The sequence below is a fragment of the Palaemon carinicauda genome, chromosome 2 (genome assembly GCF_036898095.1).
Source record: "Palaemon carinicauda isolate YSFRI2023 chromosome 2, ASM3689809v2, whole genome shotgun sequence".
NCBI classification, from domain to species: Eukaryota; Metazoa; Arthropoda; class Malacostraca; order Decapoda; family Palaemonidae; genus Palaemon; species Palaemon carinicauda.
The window spans coordinates 184,453,115-184,473,114 of NC_090726.1; the positions used below are offsets into that span (position 1 = coordinate 184,453,115).

Here is a 20,000-nt window from a genome sequence, read left to right on the forward strand (position 1 = left end):
TATATGATGCATATGTTGGCGATATCGTTTCCTTTAAGATACCTCTAATTATGCGTTAGAGAAGATATAATTAATGAATGGCAATTGGATCTCTGTAGTTCGTTAATGTTCAAGGATGACCTTCGATCAAAGGGATTAATCGGTGATGAAGTGTGGGACAGAGGTAGATCTCCGGAGAAAGATGGCCAGAAACATCGACCCACATGGAAGTGGGAAAAGATGCAGACAAAGAAGAAGAAGAAGAAGTTCGTTAATGTTCACATTCTTAACCGTCATGACTACCTCTAAAAATGCAACATATTTTATCTGACCTGAGTTAATTTGTTAAAGTGGGTGATCTTCAATACCGCTGAATCCTTAAAGTTGGAGTGAAATAAAGGTACACGTTAAAACTACTTGAATATAAAGGTGTTGCCCGACCAGTCGTATCAATCACGATAACGCTCTGGTTCATCTTTGTGCGTGACGTGGACTTCCGAAGCTCTATAAGCATATAATTCGGCAAAATTACTTTCTTCTTTTCCTTAGGTACTTAACAAATTGATTATCAATTCACTCTTCAGAACACTGCCAAATTCATTACTGAATTTTCTTAAACAAAATTGTAATCCATTCCTTGTTATTTGGATGTAAAATCGTGAATTATAAACTTTCTGAAAGGTTAATAATTGATACCCATTCAGTTTTTATAATAATTTATTCTAGCTCACCAATGTTCATATACTACTAGGAAAAAGTATTTTGGTGCTACTTACTAGCTAAGCTGCAATCATAGTTTGAAAAGCAGAGTGCTATAAGCCCAAGTGCACCAACAGGGAAATATAGCCTAGTGAGGAAAGGGAATAAGGAGATAAATGAACTACAAGCGAAGTAATAAACAAATGAAAATAAAATATTTTAGAACATTAACAATTTTAAAATGGATCTTTCATATATAAACTACAAAATCTTAAAAAAAAATGTTTATGTGTTTTTTTAATTATCTAATTAATCACTTGGTTCAAACTGATTTCTACTCATTTCACTTAATGATAATAAACGTTTAATGGTTTTTATCATAATTCCTATTACCAACAGTTGTTTGATAAAAATGATTAGTAGATATACTATAGCAGAAAATGGGTGGTAGATATCAAACTATGGCAGAAAATGGGTGGTAGATATCATACTATAGCAGAATATAGGTGGTAGATATCAAACTATAGCAGAAAATGGATGGTAGATATCATACTATAGCAGACAATAGGTGGTAGATATCATACTATAGCAGTATATAGCTGGTAGATATCATACTATTGCAGACAATAGGTGGTAGACATCATACTGTAGCAGAAAATACGTGGTAGATATCATACTGTAAAAGAATATAGGTGGTAGATATCATACTGTAGCAGAAAATAAGTGATAGATATCATACTATAACAGAAAATTGGTGGTAGATATCATAATGTAGCTGACAATAGGTGGTAGATATTATATTATACCAGAAAATGGGTGTTAGATATCATACTCTAGCAGAATATAGGTGGTAGAACTCATACTGTAGCAGAAAATGGTTGGTAGATATTATACTGTAGCAGAAAATAGGTGGTAGATATCATACTGTAGTAGAAAATAGGTGGTAGAAATTAGACTATAGTAGAAAATGGGTGGTAGATATCATACAATAGCAGAAAATGGTTGGTAGATATTATACTGTAGCAGAATATAGGTGGTAGATATTATGCTATAGCAGAAAATGGATGGTAGATATCATATTATAGTAGAAAATTGGTGGTAGATATCAAACTGTAGCAGAAAATATGCGGTAGATATCATACTATAGCAGAAAATGGATGGTAGATATATTATGGCAGAAAATTGGTGGTAGATATCAAACTGTAGCAGAAAATAGGTGGCAGATATTATACTATAGCAGAAAATGGGTGATAGATATCATATAGCAGAAAATGGGTGGTAGCTATCATACTGTAGCATAAAATATGTGGTAGATATCATACTATAGCAGAAAAGGGGTGATATTGATCATATTATAGTAGCACCACTATTTCTTAGTATCTCTAATCAACACCCCCTCCCCCCCCCCCTTTTATAAAAGATACACTGATAATGCGTTTTTACTGTTAAGAGAAAAATCTCGTGCTGACTTGTTTACGGAGGTAAATAGAATTCGCACAAATATCAGACTTACCATGGAGAATGAAACAGCTGGTTCATTTATCATTTCACACTCAGATGGGGAGATTTCTTACAGTCAAAAAAAAAAATGTTTTAGTTATTTTTGATGATTCAAGATTAACTCTATGCAGACACTTTTATTCAAAACGTTTTGCTCAAACTGACATGAAGAGATTTAATTTTTTTAAACATATTTGGAAAAATTACCCTTCACACTTTTGTGATAGAATTACCAATATATTTCAACAAAGTATTTTTCAACGTAGATTTGATTTTTATGTTAATACCGTAGGTAAAGGATTTTTTTTTCAGACGCGGTTCACATCAGTTCTGATTTTGAGTTTAAATGAACAAAAATGGATATTGGCCAACATTTTAGGTTTTACGACACCCTTCATGAGTTGATGCTGTCTTTCGTTCTTATCTAAATATATTTCTTTTAATTATTGGGTCTACCCGACCTACTGAAGGTTCGCATCGATTCTCAGCGTTCAGCTTCTTATTATGATATAAAAAAATCACATTCATTCATGTTAATCCTTATCCAGTACAACTATCTCGGAAAAAAATCCCAAAATATCCGGCTCTCTTTCGTTCCTTTTCTTAATTAACTCTTTACATCAAGGAACTGTCTCCCTCCGTAAAGCAATGAAACCACCTCCACACAATTACGTATTGCCTAACTGCCTATTACGCACACCTCTCCCTCTTTTGTTTGTGTGGTTCTTCCCGTGTTTAAATAATGTTATTTGTGTTTCCTTTCACAATCCAACAGTTTTCAGTCAGTTCGTTTGAAAGTAAGTTCGACCACTCATTATTAATTTCTTCCAAGCTTTAGGGTTTTATTAAAAGTGTTTTATTAGTGTTATAATTGTAACGGACTCCATTTAGTCACAGCTTTTTATAAAGCTATTAATTTTTTAGATGATTTATATTTGTAGCTTGTTTCTATAGAACCATTTTATGTAGGAATAGTAAGATCCAATATATTTCTTTGTTAATTATTTTTATATTTTTTTGTAGACCCGATAATGTAAATTGATTCTCAAAATATTGGTTGATTATAATATATATATATATATATATATATATATATATATATATGTATATATATATATATATATATAGAGAGAGAGAGAGAGAGAGAGAGAGAGAGAGAGAGAGAGAGAGAGAGAGAGAGATATCTTTAACAAGTTGGTATCGAATAATGAATTACCCTTCATTAGCGGCATAAATAAATAAGAGACACTTCTTAGATCAAAGAAAATGTTATTTTGTTTTACCAAAAACGTTTGTCATGGAAATATCCGGTCGGTAAGTGCACATTTTAATGTTAAAGGCACCAGATTTTTCAAGAGACTCGCCAACCAAATTATAGAATTCAATTTTGGATCATTCACGTGGAACCCATTTTTTTACTGGAACAACAACGAGTGTTTTTTTTTTTTTTTTTGTGTGTGTACTTTATGTTAATTCATTTATTCCCAGCGAACCAGCAAATCCTTCTTCGATTTCTCTTTAGTCTTCGGGGAATTACTGAACTGTGTCTTACTGGAGAATTTGAAACTTCTTGTGATATTTCTTTCTCTCAGACTTTTCCAAGATCACAAGAAAAGATAAAAAAAAAAATGTCCCCTTAGAATTATGTTAGTGATCCTATAAATATCTGAATAAACGGGCGTAGCTAGAAACAATTCTGGTTTTATTATATGATAATTCTGGGTCACAAGGAACTTACACACACACACACATACACACACACATACACACACACACATATATATATATATATATATATATATATATATATATATATATATATATATATATATTATATTTAAAATTGTGTGTTCACGAAAATTATTCCACACTAAAGGAGGGTGTTTACAAAAACTGTTGATTATCTGAGTAACCCATCAACAGAAAAGTTACACAACCATCTAAATAGAAAGCTTATTAGCAGTTTGTTAACCCCAATTACTTATATTACACTTTTCACATTTATTTTGTTCGTTGTCTCACACTTTCTGGATATTCAAGGATATTAACCATCCCTTCAGTTCATTATACGTATTACTCTTCTCCATATTTAATTGTTAGTACATGGACCATGCACTCGTTTACCTTCTTATTTTCCTCACAATTTGTTGTATGAGTAAACTGTTTTAACCTCATTTTTCCATCCTTTCACTAGGCCTTGCATTTTTTTTGGGGGGGGGGTGGGGTAGTACGTCTCATATCAGACGAAAAGTCAACTTAACAGCTACAAACTATTTTATTATTCATTTACGTCTAATATCCATTGGTTATCAATTAAAGAGATCTTGGTTTTGGCAGGAGAGTTATTTGTAAGGACATAAAGTTATGGAAATTAATATTGTCTAAGAGAAAATGGTATTTTCATCTGATCGTTACCATCATTTTGATCATCGTTATTAATATTAATCACACTGTAGTAACTATGGCATACTTTCAAAAGTAACAAGGAAAATGTGAATAGTTAGATAGCTTGAATGTGATCCAAACCAATTTGGGCCATTTGGCAAATTGATAGATATTAACTTTTGTTTCTGTTTTTACCATATTTCCATATCAAAAGTATATTCAGGTTAATGACTAACTTATGTATAAAAAATTATATTCTTCTTGCAGATAAAGCTGGCAGCTTGATAGGATGTAAAGTATTTGGAATGACCAATATCTAGCTATAAATATTAAATCCCCTAGATCAAACATACAAGTCTGAATGTTTGTTGTAGTAAAAAGTACTAAATTTATCTTTTATTGTTATCCCTGTCATCTTTCTCAGTTATAAACTGCTAAATACACGTAGTAAAAGACGATTCTTCGAATCTACAATGCCGTGATGATGCCAGGAAATTGCACATAAAACGTAAAAGGAGAAATCGGGGTATAAAACGGATGCTACCTTGTAATGCTCTGGGAAACTGCGCGCAGGGTCCGTGCAATCCAGGAGAGAGACGAAGGGAAGTGGATGGACTGATGCACGTCTCTTTGGGTTTATATGTAATAGAATTGGATGCTCATTTTGTTTTATTATTAGTCAGGACAATTAAACCATTCTTCTATCTACCTTATTAATTTCCAAAGGGATATTTCAAACAGAAAATATTTTTTTTTTTTTTTGGAAATTCAAAATGTACAAGTCCTTATTTTATTCTATTATTAGACAAAATGAGAGTTTAACCTTTATTCTCTCTAACTTATTCTTTTCCAAAGGGATATTACAAATGGAAAATATTTTTTGGAAATTCAAATTCAAAACGTACAAGTCCTTATGTTATTTTACTATTAGACCAAAGGAGATTTTAACCTTCTTTTTAACTTACTCATTTCCAAGGGGATATTAGAAACGGAAAATATAGTTGGAAATTTAAATAAAAAACGTACAAGTCCTCATTTGTTTTTGCTATTAGTCAAAAGGAGAATTTAACCTTTCATCTCTGTAACTTATTCTTTTTTTCCAAAGGAAAATTAGAAGCGGAAAATGTTGTAGGAAATTTAAATTAAAAAACGCTGTCCTTATTTTATTTTACTATTAGTCAAAAGGAGAATTTAACCTTTCCTCTCTCTAACTTATTCTTTTTTTTTTTCCAAAGGAAAATTAGAAGCGGAAGATATTATTGGAAATCCAAATTAAAAACACACAAAAGGACATCCTCGTAAACAGACGCACACAGACACACACACACAAACACACACACACATAAATGATGATAATGACCATGGCTGTGGACAGCAGCGTAAAGCTGGGAAATGTCGTAAAATCCTAGTTTTATTGAGGGTCAGATGAAAGGTAGAGATCTCCACTCTCCATCCCTTCTCCCTGACGCTGCTACGTCAAATATCATCTTAAAAGGGTGGCGGCAATGCCCCAGAAAGGGACCATTGCTGGTAATCTCCCTTTTCATTCTTCATCATCATTCCCTTGATCATGAATTGCGAGTGAATGAAGTTATATTGAGCTGGCTTGTTTCATATCTAAGGGTTTATTATTGGCTTACATTAAATAGATATTGGGGCGAGTAGCTTTTCAATATTATCATTAATTCTTAGATATATCTATTAGACTTATTCAATCTTGTCTTATCATATTTATAATAATTTTAATATTCTGATTACCAGACATACCAGCATTCTTATCTGTGTTTGTTTGTGTCTTTGGGAGAAATATGGTTAAGTATTTGGAATTATATGCATACCGACAACTGGTCATTTGAAATAAAACTAAGTAAATTATGAGCCTATTTCATCTACAGTAATATGTATATGAATTATGAATTTCGTATATATATCTATTACCCTGATTTATTTTTGTTTTTTCTTTTTGCAGGTAATGTTGGGATATCTGTGTGTGCACTTATTCGAAATATTCATATCGTAAGTAATGATCTCCTTTGCAAACTTTCTTTTTCATTGTCGTAGTATCTTCGTGTTGCTATCATAATTTTGTTTGCATACTATGTGGTATAAAGTGATTGTACCTCATCTAATCAAAATGCCAAGAACTTATTATTATTATTATTATTATTATTATTATTATTATTATTATTATTATTGTTGTTGTTGTTGGTGTTGGTGTTGGTGTTGGTGTTGTTGTCGAGGATATATACGATCCTTTCATCGAAGAACCAAGAACTACTACTACTCTTACTACTATAGGAACTCATGTTTATTATTGTCTCAAAAATGCTCTTAAAACCATTGAGGCGTAGGTCCCCTCTGACAATGGACACAGTAACACTCGTAAAGCTTCTGGATTTTAGGACCATTCTGACAACAATATGAACTAAACAGCAAAGGTTGTTAATTATAATGGTCTATAAAGAACACAGTTGGTTATCACAGACTTCATTTTTTTTTTTTTAATAATTTGCATTATTAGCTTTTCTTTAAGAAAGAATCTCTGATTGTGATGTGGTAATTATTTTACCCACATATTTTGACTTGCGATTATTTTTTGTGGACATGAGTTATATAAAAGCCAAATATGTAAAATTGTTTTCCTTTATACCTGAAAAACTTTGATATTTAGAGTCCTTGGGTCCAAAGAAATAATGTATTGTTTTTATTATTTTTACATTAACTTTTTTCAAGGTTGCATAATTCTATGGATGGGTCTGAAATATATATGTATATATACATGCACACACACACATATATATATATACACACACACACATATATATATATATATATATATATATATACTGCATATATATATATATATATATATATATATATACTGTATATATAAATATATATACATATACATATATATAAATATATATATATATATATATACTGTATATATAAATATATATACATATACATATATATAAATATATATATATATATATATATATATATATATATATATATATATATATATATATATATATATATATATTACGTTCTTTACGATATAAGCTTGCATGAGTGAATACGTTCTCTCTATGAATATATTTAACAGAATGAAGTTTGTTTTATTTTTAAAACCAATGGAATAAGGAGTCTATTCTTCATTTCTTGCTCTGATGGATTTGTCCTGGTTTCTTGGGAGAGAGATTTATTGTTCCTAGTTTTTTTTTTTTCATTGGGGTACAAAGTCCTTCCAATCCTTTTTTTCGTTTTCTTTACTTATGAAGACTTCCAGATGTTTCATTTCTTCAAGAGTATGTTTAATCATCTATTGGTATTTATTTTTTTCCTATTGTGATACGATAATAACTAAATATTCATAATTTACTAGGCTCCTTTTATCTTTGGTATGGCTCTAACATTTATATTTAATTATATTTATCTTAATTAATTCAAGAAAACAGTCTATTTATTTCCACTCTTATCAACATTACTCGACAATTGTGTGATTGAATTTCACTCCTGTAGTTGTGACTCTGAAAAGCAAGTAAAATATTTCTTTTCGTATACCTTGTTTTTTTACTTGCTTGACCTCTTACGTTTTTTATGTCTCTTAAACAACTGTATTTCCGAAATAAATACTTCATGTTTAAGCATGCATAAAAGCACTTGTCCTTACATATTTATTTTGATTGGTGGTGTATTTGTTCTACAATCAGGATGGCAGATAACCTCTCTGGACTCTGTACTTTGTGTTTTATAGCCCTAGGCTAGGCTTTCTTGCCACTGGCCCTATATACAGTAATTATTCAGACAATTTTATTGCCGTCATTTATGACGAAAGATGTTCAAAAGTATACATAAATGGGCCCCTTAAAAGCTAATCCAGTTACCCAAGTTCAAATTGTAGGTACATTTAGTTAGTCTGTATATCTATGGTATCTGAAGTCTTTTTAATTCCGAAGTAGTCTACGAAACAAAGTGGTGCTAGGCTACATTTATATCTTCGCCATTGAAAAAATAAGTGTCTTCTGTTTTATAGCTGTTATCTTAAATACTCGAATAACCTCTCTACTTCCTTATATGTGTATTCACTTTCAAAAGGGTTAAATGAAGGAAACTATGTTACCCGGATTGTTAGACTAATGTAATACCAGGCAATGCTGCATTTATTGCCCTATTTCAAATGTATATTATAATGAATTTTAAGGAAATTATTTTTATATTGGTTATAGGTATTTTTGCGTTTCTACTGAGATATCCCCAGCGTTCCTTTTACACAGATCCTTTTAATTATAAATTTATTGGTCTTTTCTGCATAATAGTAATCCTTTAGAATTTATAACTTTTTAGTTATACTTTCCTCTTGAATTCATAACTTTTTACTTATACCTTCTTTTTAAATTTACAAATTTTCTAATATACTTTCCTTATGAATTTGTAACTTTTCAATTATAATTTTCGTTTGAATTTATATATTTCCAATTATGCTTTCCTTTTCAATTTATAACTTTTCGATTGTACTTTTGGAATTTGTAAAGTCTCCATTATACTTTCCTTTTGAATTCAAATCTTTTTTATTATACTTCGACACAATATTAGGGCATTTAGGGTAGCTTTGAATTTAATTTGGTAAGGATGGACATTCGAAAACTGTTCTAACTGTATCGAAATTGCAAAGTATCTCTGGAAAGAGAGATCAATTAACCTGAAGGTAAAGGGTTACTCCTAAAAGAAGATATCCGATTACACGGGGAGAGACGTCGAAAATAGAGTAACCACAAATGTTCGGTCAAAGAAAGAAGATAGTTTATGATTCACGTCTACCAAATACCACAGAAGAAAAGCATGAAGCTTTTTTTTTTTTTTTTTTTTTTTTTTTAGAAACAATCTGTTCTTGTTGAGACACCCTGCTTTCCATAACATTTAGCGTTTAATAAAGTTCAAAGCTATAACTAATTGATATTTTGATTATGTATATATATATATATATATATATATATATATATATCCCATTCTGAATAGGTATTCTTTGACAAAGTGAAAGGGTTTGTGTATCGCTATGATAAACAAATCTGTACTATTTAGGCCTACCCATACTAGGTTGGTTTGCTGTGGGGTGATCAAACAAGTTTCCAACCATCACCAATCCACAATGGCCAAACCCCAGACGTGAATTGACATGTGTGAGGCCTTTCCTTTGCCGTGGACTCGATACGGCTGCATTTGTTGTTGTTGTATATGTATATATATATATATATATATATATATATATATATATATATATATATATATATGTGTGTGTGTGTGTGTGTGTGTGTCTGTGTGTGTATATATGTATGTATACATACACACATATATATATATACATACATATATATATATATATATATATATATATATATATATATATAATCTTTTTCACCTTGTACGTTTTCCTCTTTAAGAGGGTGGCGCCAGAAGTATTCATCCCTCTAGTGTTGTGGAGAGAGAGAGAGAGAGAGAGAGAGAGAGAGAGAGAGAGAGAATGTGTTCTCTACACCAACCCTTCCGAATTATTGTATGTAATACCATTGTAGCTTGCCTGAGTGTAATTTAGATTAGTCATTGAAGAGGGCTGCTTATGAAAAGATCTCATAAGTTGATTTCGAATTGATGCATTTCTAAATAGAAATTGAACGAGCAGTGGAAATGCACTTTCATCAGTATATGGGAATTCTGTTAGCTGCCGTAATAAGTGTATTGTTTAATATAAAGAGTTGATTGTTAGTGTTGTTAGTGTGTCGTTGCTTTTCTTTCAGTCATGTATTTTGTCTTATACGGTTTATTTTTATATAATTAAACGTATAATTTTTGTAAGGTTTCATAGTTATTTTGCGCTTATGAACGAAGATTATATAACCTTATATCTTTTTTCACATATATAATCATGATGAAATTAGCCATTTTCTTCTGCTTATTCTGCTCCTCTGTCTCAGAATTTCGCCTTTTCATAAGATGGAAATTTCGATTTTTTTTTTCATATGCTAGATACTTTCCCAATGCTTGCCTATTTAGTTTTACCACGAAACAATTTACAAAATTGGATTAAATTCAAGTGCACGTACAGCCTTTGATAAAAGTAAAAGTAACGCTCCAAGAGGATGCAAATTTTTCGCGCAGTAGCGGAAAGAAGCTACGCAAGGAAGAATTCACGCCTAGAGGGTAATCCTTGACGACCCATTTATCCAAATTATTTACTATCAAACCCTCTGGTCTCACTGGGACCACGACTATAGAATAAAAGGACACTCGGTCCCTGCAGATGGCCCACCTACCAGACAAACACCGGCTTATATGGCGCCTTTAGAGAGGAAATTGTGACCGAACAAACGAGGGAAGAGGGTCGTTGGCCGAAGGGAATGATGCCCTCGGGCTCCCTGATCGAGGGGAAGGACAAAATTAAAAGGGACACTCGCTGACGGAGGCAGTGATGGATGGCGAGTGGTTCCCTCAATGCGAGGACTTGCCATGGAAACCTATGGACGCTTTAATAACTTCATTATACTTTTTGTCATGTGAAATTTTGAAAGTAATCTGGTGTATGATATTTTTGAGGTCCTTTTGGTGGGGGAGAATTATCTCTAAATGAAAGATAGTAGATAAGTGATCATGATCTTTTAAGTTTTTTTTCATTTTTTTTTTTTTTTTTTTTTTTTTTTTTTGTAGAATGAATGGGCTTTATCATGTCATAAATGAAATATGATATTTTTTTTTAAGTTACCTTTTCAGGGAGAATGTTCTCGAAATAAAAGAAAATAGGTAAATGATCATGATTTTTATAACTCTATTTTTCTGAATGAATGTGCTTTATGCTGTCATAAACTAGGGCTCTAATAAGTAAAGTACTATACAAACAGAATTTTTTATAAATATATGTATATTCTTGCTTTTATGTGTTCTTGCTGAAGATTATATTGCAAATGGCCATGTTTACTGCAAAGCTTATGATTTTATGAATAATGATTGTCGTTATTGATGACACGAATACTGAAGTATCAAGATCTATTAAAAGCTATTAATCAAACGTTATACTAACACAAAAATCTTTCCTTCTTATTAATTTTATATAGTCCTTACAGTAGCAATATTTTTTAAGCATTATATCAAAGTATTCTATTATTTCTATTTCAAGTAATGTGTAGTTTAAACGTAAAGATAAAGCGCTCTTAATTCTTGCAAACACTCTATATATTTTTACCTGAGTGGCAATGGGATATAGTACATTTCCTGGTTGTAATAATTATTATCATAGATAGCTGTCTCCATTATAGATTCTAAGTTAACTATGGTCAGATTTGCAGCAAATTAGAATTTTATGTTTTACTTAATGTTACCAAGGGTAAGCTTTCCTTTTATAAATTGTCTTTTTTCTTACAATATCTATGTTCTTAGTGCTTGGCGGTTAAGTAAAGGGAGTTATGTTATCATACAAGTCATTATTTACCGTGGGCGATAATTTTGCAATTAAGTTAATTTATTCCAAATGCTTGTCACATCAAATTCTACACTCAAAAAATGTATCCTTCATTTGATACATTGAACCAAGCTCTGAGTTTTGCGCAAAACAAATTTGTATGTATGCTCACATTTTCCTGTGAAAAACCTGGGGATGTCTAATTCTTCATAATACATTGAATTTCATAAGTTATGCATTATGGCTAATATCCTATTCTGCTACAAATATTTTTTTTCTCATTTAATAACCATTATGGTGTTAGATCAAATCTTTCGATTTCTACATTTTTTTTATATAAATCCATAGCTGCAATAACAGTAGTAAATTGAGTATGTTATATATCATTTCCTTTATATCCGATGAAAATTTAAAAAATACCATCTATCATAGGTAACGCCTTCAGGTTTGGCAGATTTTCTGTTAGGTGAAACAAAATCTCTTATAAGTAGAATAGTTTTAGAAATGATCACTGAACAGGATTTTATTTCTAATGTTTGCATACCATGAATAACATTATTTTTTCTTTGAATTCTGAAGGTGGCACCTCTGTACTGATCTTCATATTTTTATGATCTACTCTCTTCAGTTACTTTTTCGAAGAAATGTTTTGATGGATTTGAAGTAACTTTTCAACGTTTATGTGTAAAGCAATGTGGGGTGGTATTTCAGAAAAGTTTAAACCTTCAATCTGACATGGTGTGTTTCAGCAAAAACAACCCTTTTACTTCCCTCGCATAGTTCGTTCTTTTTAAAGAAGTGTTTCCCCTTTCTTACTTTAAACCCTAATCATCACAAAATACACTTCAAACTCCACTTCCATGAATATGTTTACCCTAAAACTCTAGATAGAAAACCTTAGTTATTTGAAATTATCCCAAAACGATTTTCTTTAACTTATCCGTATTGATTTGCTGGGCTTGTGACACAGCATCTGTTTTGACACCAAGCGGTGGTGAGTATTTTTGGTCCAATTGGTCAAGGTTGATTGGAAAATGTAGAAGCGCAATCTCATGGTGAGTTGTTGGCTATGGGATAAATTTCTGAATATTTTTTTTACGGTGATGTAGTTAAGGGTGTATTTATATATGGCCAGATTCAATATTATGAACTATGACAGAAAAAAACTGTCAGTTTATGGTACTTGATGTGTATTTTTGTCATCAGATTGAAGTTATAAATTGTATCTCAATAAGCACCAATATTGAGTAATACGTTGCAGTTGCCCTGTGGCTATTTTCCACTTGGTAAGGGTGGAAGAAACTACTTAGCCATTGTAAGCAGCTCTTCTAGGAGAGCACACGAAAATCAAACCATTGCTCTCTAGTAGTAATTTTCAAGATCATTAATATCCATTCACAATCTTATAAATTTACAACAAAAGCAGCTGTTTGTAGCCCACAGCAGGACAAAGGCCTCAGACATATCCTTATTCATGTTTTGGGCTGGCCAGGCTGTGAATTGGTGATGGAGGGAGACTTGTCTGATCGTACGCAGCAAACCAACCTAGTATGGGTGGCCCTGGCTAGGCTAGTACAGCTGTGCTGAACATGACGATACACAAATTTACGTTTAGGGATAATTTATTTCGGTTATATGTATATGGTATACTGTGCTGTCTGTGAAGCTATTCCGACAATTGTATGAACCATCTAGAAAAACTTCATTGTATGCTGCACAGTATTTAAATCAATGTCAAGGTCCTGACCTTTATGGCAGGAGGACGTTTCCATTTATAGGATTTCATCTTTTATTTCCATTAACAGTCTTTGCTCTATTGAAGAGCGCATCGTTCCCACAACATTAAAATTTCGTACGATTATATTGTAGACATTTTTACTTTTATTTAGAAAGGTTTTGAAGAAATTGCAAGGAATTACAGTATAATTTTTATGGGATCTTGAGATCCCGAATTCGTCAATCCCATTCCAGAAATATTTTGAATGCAATCATGTAAAATGTTGACTTCTGTACATTGGCCTTTTAAGCAATTTGATTTTATTTCATAGCAATTTGTCTTTCCATTTTAATGTCTCATTCCATCTGTGCTGAAAGAACAATAATTGGCATGACTGCATGAACAGCATGCATAGTAATTTATTTCACATATCGTTTATTTACTTATTTAATTTCATCACTGGGCTATTTTTCCCTGTTGGATCCCTTGAGCTTATAGCAACCTGCTTTTCCAACAAGGGTTGTAGCTTAGCTAGGAATAATAATAATAATAATAATAATAATAATAATAATAATAAAAGGAAAACAAACTCCGAAGGTAATTGATAGGAAGTTCCGGCTGTACATTCTGTACAGGAATGCCGTTTAATTACGTCTGTAATTACCCCCGTCCCAGGGATAAGGCCTAGATCTAAATTCCAGTTGGGTAAAGCCATTACTTTTAATGCTGTAATCTCTCCGAATGTAACTGGTAATTTCATATAAACCACAGCTCTACATACCACATGTAATGCGGTTTTCCATATTTTTTTTTTACTATATTCTATTTGAGCTGAAACTAATTTTTATGATTATTATCTTGTAAGTCTAAGATATTTTTTGACAATTTAGTTTGTTTCATACTTTCTTCGTCGTATTACCTGCACTTGCAGATATTGAGATGCAAATATCACATGCTTTTGTAACTGGCATATGTATGTACGGAAGACGTAAGTTTACTTAATCATAACTTTTATGGTGAAATTATAAAATATTTTTGAATATCCAAGAGTTAAGTTGATATTGTTCGTGTAACATCATAGAGAAACTTCGTAATTATTTTTATTTTGCTCAAATTTCCTTGAACAATCGTATTAAATGTCTGAAAATATTGTACTCTCTCGTTAATGGATAAATGATTCTTTCCTCTGTATCAGTTGAGTATTTAAACACGAATATTGCCACCACTCATCATTATATACCATTTTTGTTTTGACTCCTCAATTTGATTTATTTGTCTATATTTGACACGAATTTCCTTTATAATAGGGTACTAATGACACTAACATTCTATCCATATAATGTAAGTTGCATAACTCTTTTAGTGGCACTAAATACATTTTCAACTAATCTATCATTACATACTGTTCCCACATACCGTGCCCGAAATCTTGGGGTATTCAATGTTTTCTTTTATAAGGATGTTTCCATTTTCTATCCGAAAGTTACCATGAGCAAAAAGATGTTTGTAACCAGATTATTAGTTTCTATGAGCTAACATCGAGTGTTCCAGGTAACCATCTTTCTTATATGATAAAAGATAAATTGTCTGGTTTTATATATTTATATATTTATATATATATATATATATATATATATATATATATATATATATATATATATATATATATATATATATATATATTATCTTCCTGTCATACTCGGGAAGGGGGAGAGGGAGTATTCATTCCCTGGTGAGAGCAAGGTACCCAGACAGGTACACTCGTAAACCCAATCTCCCACAAATTGCCTAACCAGGGGGTAATAGTTAGGAAAGGGGGAGGGGTGGAAAGGGTTGAATCTGCAAGTGTGCATATCTGCCTAAATATTTAGACATTATTTTTGACTGCTCGGGTACGCTAGGTTTACTTATTTTTGAACTGTGTTAAACATATACTTCTTTATTCACTTGATTCTTGTTCATTTTTTTTGTTTCCTTCCACTTCTGTATTAAAGTCTCCAATGTGCTGATGTGGCACATTTTTTTACATATAATTGAACTATATTAACTTACCACATTAAACGTCGAATTATTTCTCCTTCAAGGAACTTTGGGTTTTGATAATATTAGCAAATGGAATCTGTTTAATTTCAGGCTTACAAGACAGGTCATACCTGTTTCTCAATTTACTTTCTTAGTTGATGTCTTTATTACTTTTCGGGGCAATTATGAACTCTTACTTCTCTAAATTCGGAGTTTTAGGATTTTAAATGGCTGTAATTATCTCTACAACTTTTTCTCAGCTGTGGTTTTTAGACTTTAATGTAATTCTTATTTGTTCTTATAAGATATGTTGTTATTAATGTAATTCTTATTTGTTCTTATAAGATATGTTGTTATAAGTTGTGAGATTCTTCTTCTTCTTCTTCTTCTTCTTCTTCTTCTTCTTCTTCTTCTTCTTATTATTATTATTATTATTATTATTATTATCATCATCACAAATTCCTTCATTTATTCATACTTTCAGCCATATCATTGAATTAAGCTATGTATAGATTTGTCGAATTTGTATTCCGTTTACTGTTTTTGTTTTTCATGGTTTTTGTTATTCATTCTAATTATGTTATCTTGAATTCCTTATTTAGCGTAAATGATTTCAAATGACGAAAGCACAGTACGAGAAGAGGCCACAGACGGAGTAATGGATGTTAGCAATTATATCCTATATGCGATAACGCACATAAGCAGTTACATATATATATATATATATATATATATATATATATATATATATATATATATATTATATATAATATATATATTTATATATATACATATATATTATATAATATATATATATATATATATATATATATATATAGAGAGAGAGAGAGAGAGAGAGAGAGAGAGAGAGAGAGAGAGAGAGAGAGAGAGAGAGAGAGAGATATTATTGTTCATATATATATATATATATATATATATATATATATATATATATATATATATATATATATATGTGTGTGTGTGTGTGTGTGTCTGTGTGTATATATATATAATTATATATATGTATATATATATACATATATGTGTGTGTGTCTGTGTGTATATATATAATTATATATATATATATATATATATATATATATATGTGTGTGTGTGTGTGTGTTTGTATGTATATAGTATATATACAGTATATGTATACATATATTGTATTTTCATATATGTATGTATATACTGGTACGTATGTTTGCATCAATTTATGGAAGTGAATGTTTCCATGCTTTTTCTATAAATTGATTTGAGTTTTTTATGGAAAACAAATTACTAAGAACTATTTTGTGAGTGCTATTTATTTTACTGTCTTGTGTTGAGGGCAATTAAGCATCTTACCATTTTTGTTTTTACTGTTTCCTGAATTGGGTTTTTTTTTTGCCACTTTTTCTTTAGAAGAAATAATATTGCACGTTCACTTAAAGCTGTGTTGTTGAGAATTGCAAACGGAAAATGCGGATTTGTAAACTGGAGTAGGTTTTTGTGGGTAGTGATTAAGTTACTCACGAACTGACTTTATGTATTCGTACAGCTGATGAGTGAATTATCTCGATAAAAGCGAGTTTTTGCTAAAATAACTGTCATATTATTAGTAAACAATAAGTGCATCATACTCCCTTACGATTTGATCTGCATTTTTAATGTAGAAATCATTTGATTAAAACAAAACCCACTATAAACATTAATATAAGAAAAATAAAGAAAATAACTATTATAACTTCTTATCCGGATCTACTAATTATAAACTTATTTAACTTGGTTTCGTCTTTAATTTATTTATTTTGGGTATAAAGTGTTAAAAATATATTATGCCACGTTTATTTCTGAGAGCATTTTTTAACCTTTTATGTTTTTATGATTGCTTATAGCAATATCTGGATGAAGCACAAAATAGATTAAATATATCTAATGTTTAGACAACAAAAAATAGTAATAATTATTGTTTATTATGATAATACAGTATGTTATATTGTTAGTTTATATATATATATATATATATATATATATATATATATATATATATATATATATATATATATATATTATATATATACACACACACACACACACATATATATATATATATATATATATATATATATATATATATATGTATATATATAATGTATATCATTTGGGTATTTAGGTATTTAGGAACTATGATCTCCAATACAGGGTCTTTAGAATTGGAGTTTAGTGAAAGATTGAAAAAAGCAAATCATGCAATGGCTGGGTTAAGTAAAATTTGGAAATCAAATCGCCTGAAATTACAAATAAAAATCAGACTATATATCAGTTTAGTGAGGTCGGTGTTACTCTATGGACATGAGTCACGGTATGACAATGAAAAAATCTCCAATAGATTTAGTAGATTTGAGAACAACACCATTAGAAGGATAATGGCAGGACAGAATTAGAAATGAAACTATAAGAGAGATTACTCAAATGTCATATGTGGAGGAAATGATGATGGGTGGTAGATGGAGATGGTTTGGGCCTGCTCTTCGCACTCCTTGAGAGAGATTAGTTCACCAAACATTCAGCTGGGCTCCACAATGCACTAGAAGAGTTGGAAGACCCAGGCCTACATGGCTGAGGACTATGAAGCACGAAGTAGGGGTTGATGGATGGAGAAGTATTGAATTAAAAGTTTAAGATAGAGATGACTGGCGAAATCTAACCAAGGCCATTTGCGACAATAGGTGTAGGAGATGATGATGTATGGTATGTGTTATGTCGAATTTATGTATATTATATTACAAAAACATGAAAAAAGATATTGTTTTCGTGTATGTTGATGTAAAAAATAAAAACAATTTTATTGCATATATGTTAATGTAAAAATAAAACTACTCATTTTTATATACGACAGTGTAATTGTAAATCGAAAATATTGATGTCTTATACGAGAGTTCGAGATTCTACTTTGATGCCAGCCGTCTAGCGTGCGAGAGCTATTCAGTACGTGATGATTAGCGAAAGATGATTCGAGTATGGGTTCGTCGCGTGGCGTTATGTTGCGTATGCTAGTCTGACCTGGACGCTTCTAGTGCGTCACGAATATTCGGGTGTATTGGTCCCGCGTATATAATGGACAGGTGACGAGCTGGAGGGGCCAGAGACGAAAGAGACCTGACTGAACATCGCTCGTGTTTGGAGACATTCTTCAGCTACACCCTCTGAGACTCTGAAAGTTAGTGACTACACACAACGATAAAGTATTTTGAAGAAGCCAAAGAAGATTGAAACAACATTCATCATCAGTAGCCATATTTCTACATATAAATATTTTATATCTGAAACTACTCAACGCCATCTGTCCTGCAATGCATAGAAGTTTGGAAAGTCAGCTCGACCTACTTCGTTAGAGATATATATATCATTTAGTTTTAGTGTGCCCTGAGTATTCGGCGGAGTTTTGTGTAATGCTGTAAATATTTGTTAAATCTTGAATATATTTTTATATTCTGTTTGCTGGCTATCATTATCATTTTCTGTTAATGTTTTCTATTGTTTTGTAAACTTCTTTTAGTAGATTTTGCACAATCTACTTCTTATACGATAGTTCAACGTAACAATATATACTGCATGTATAGATTGGTAGCTAGATAGATAGATATATGTGTGCGTGCATATGTTTTTGTATGTGGGTGGTTGTGTATGTGAATAATCATTGTTAATGAAATATAAAAAGCTGAAGCTGTTATAATCAACTGATTGGTAATGAACTACATATCGACATGTGGTATATGTTGAGCTGATATGGTGTGAGACTGGAGAAAAGCAAAAGCGTAGTAAAGACGTCTTGTCAGGGAAAGGTTAAAAGAATGATCAGTGTTAAAGGGTGGGATGGACTTCAGGCTCTAAAGGTCAGAGCCACCTAGCGTGGTGAAAAGGGTCTATATTCTTGAAGTCCTAATAGATAGCCTAAATGGTAATCACTAATTATTTTTCGTCATGCCGAGCTGTACTCTTTTCAACTTGACGTCAGTTGTCTCCTGTATCTTTACAAAAGGCTCCTAAGTAATATATTGAGCTTATTTATGGGCTCTTCAGCCCCACTTCTATTCAGGATAAACTCATAAGCTTCTTGGATACCAAGAACTCTCCTTTTCCATACTTCTTTCAAACTTTGCAGTCAACACTATGTTCATTAACTCCATTATCCCATTATTTTTTTCATTACACATGCTTTTCACCATCGTATATATCTTCTTTTACAACGTCGTCAAACCA

At 31.3% G+C, this 20,000-nt stretch overlaps 1 pseudogene; it reads left to right on the top strand.

Moving 5' to 3' along the window:
- The window catches only part of LOC137628651 (lachesin-like), a 912,210-nt pseudogene that overhangs the window by 355,966 nt on the left and 536,244 nt on the right, over positions 1 to 20,000 (top strand).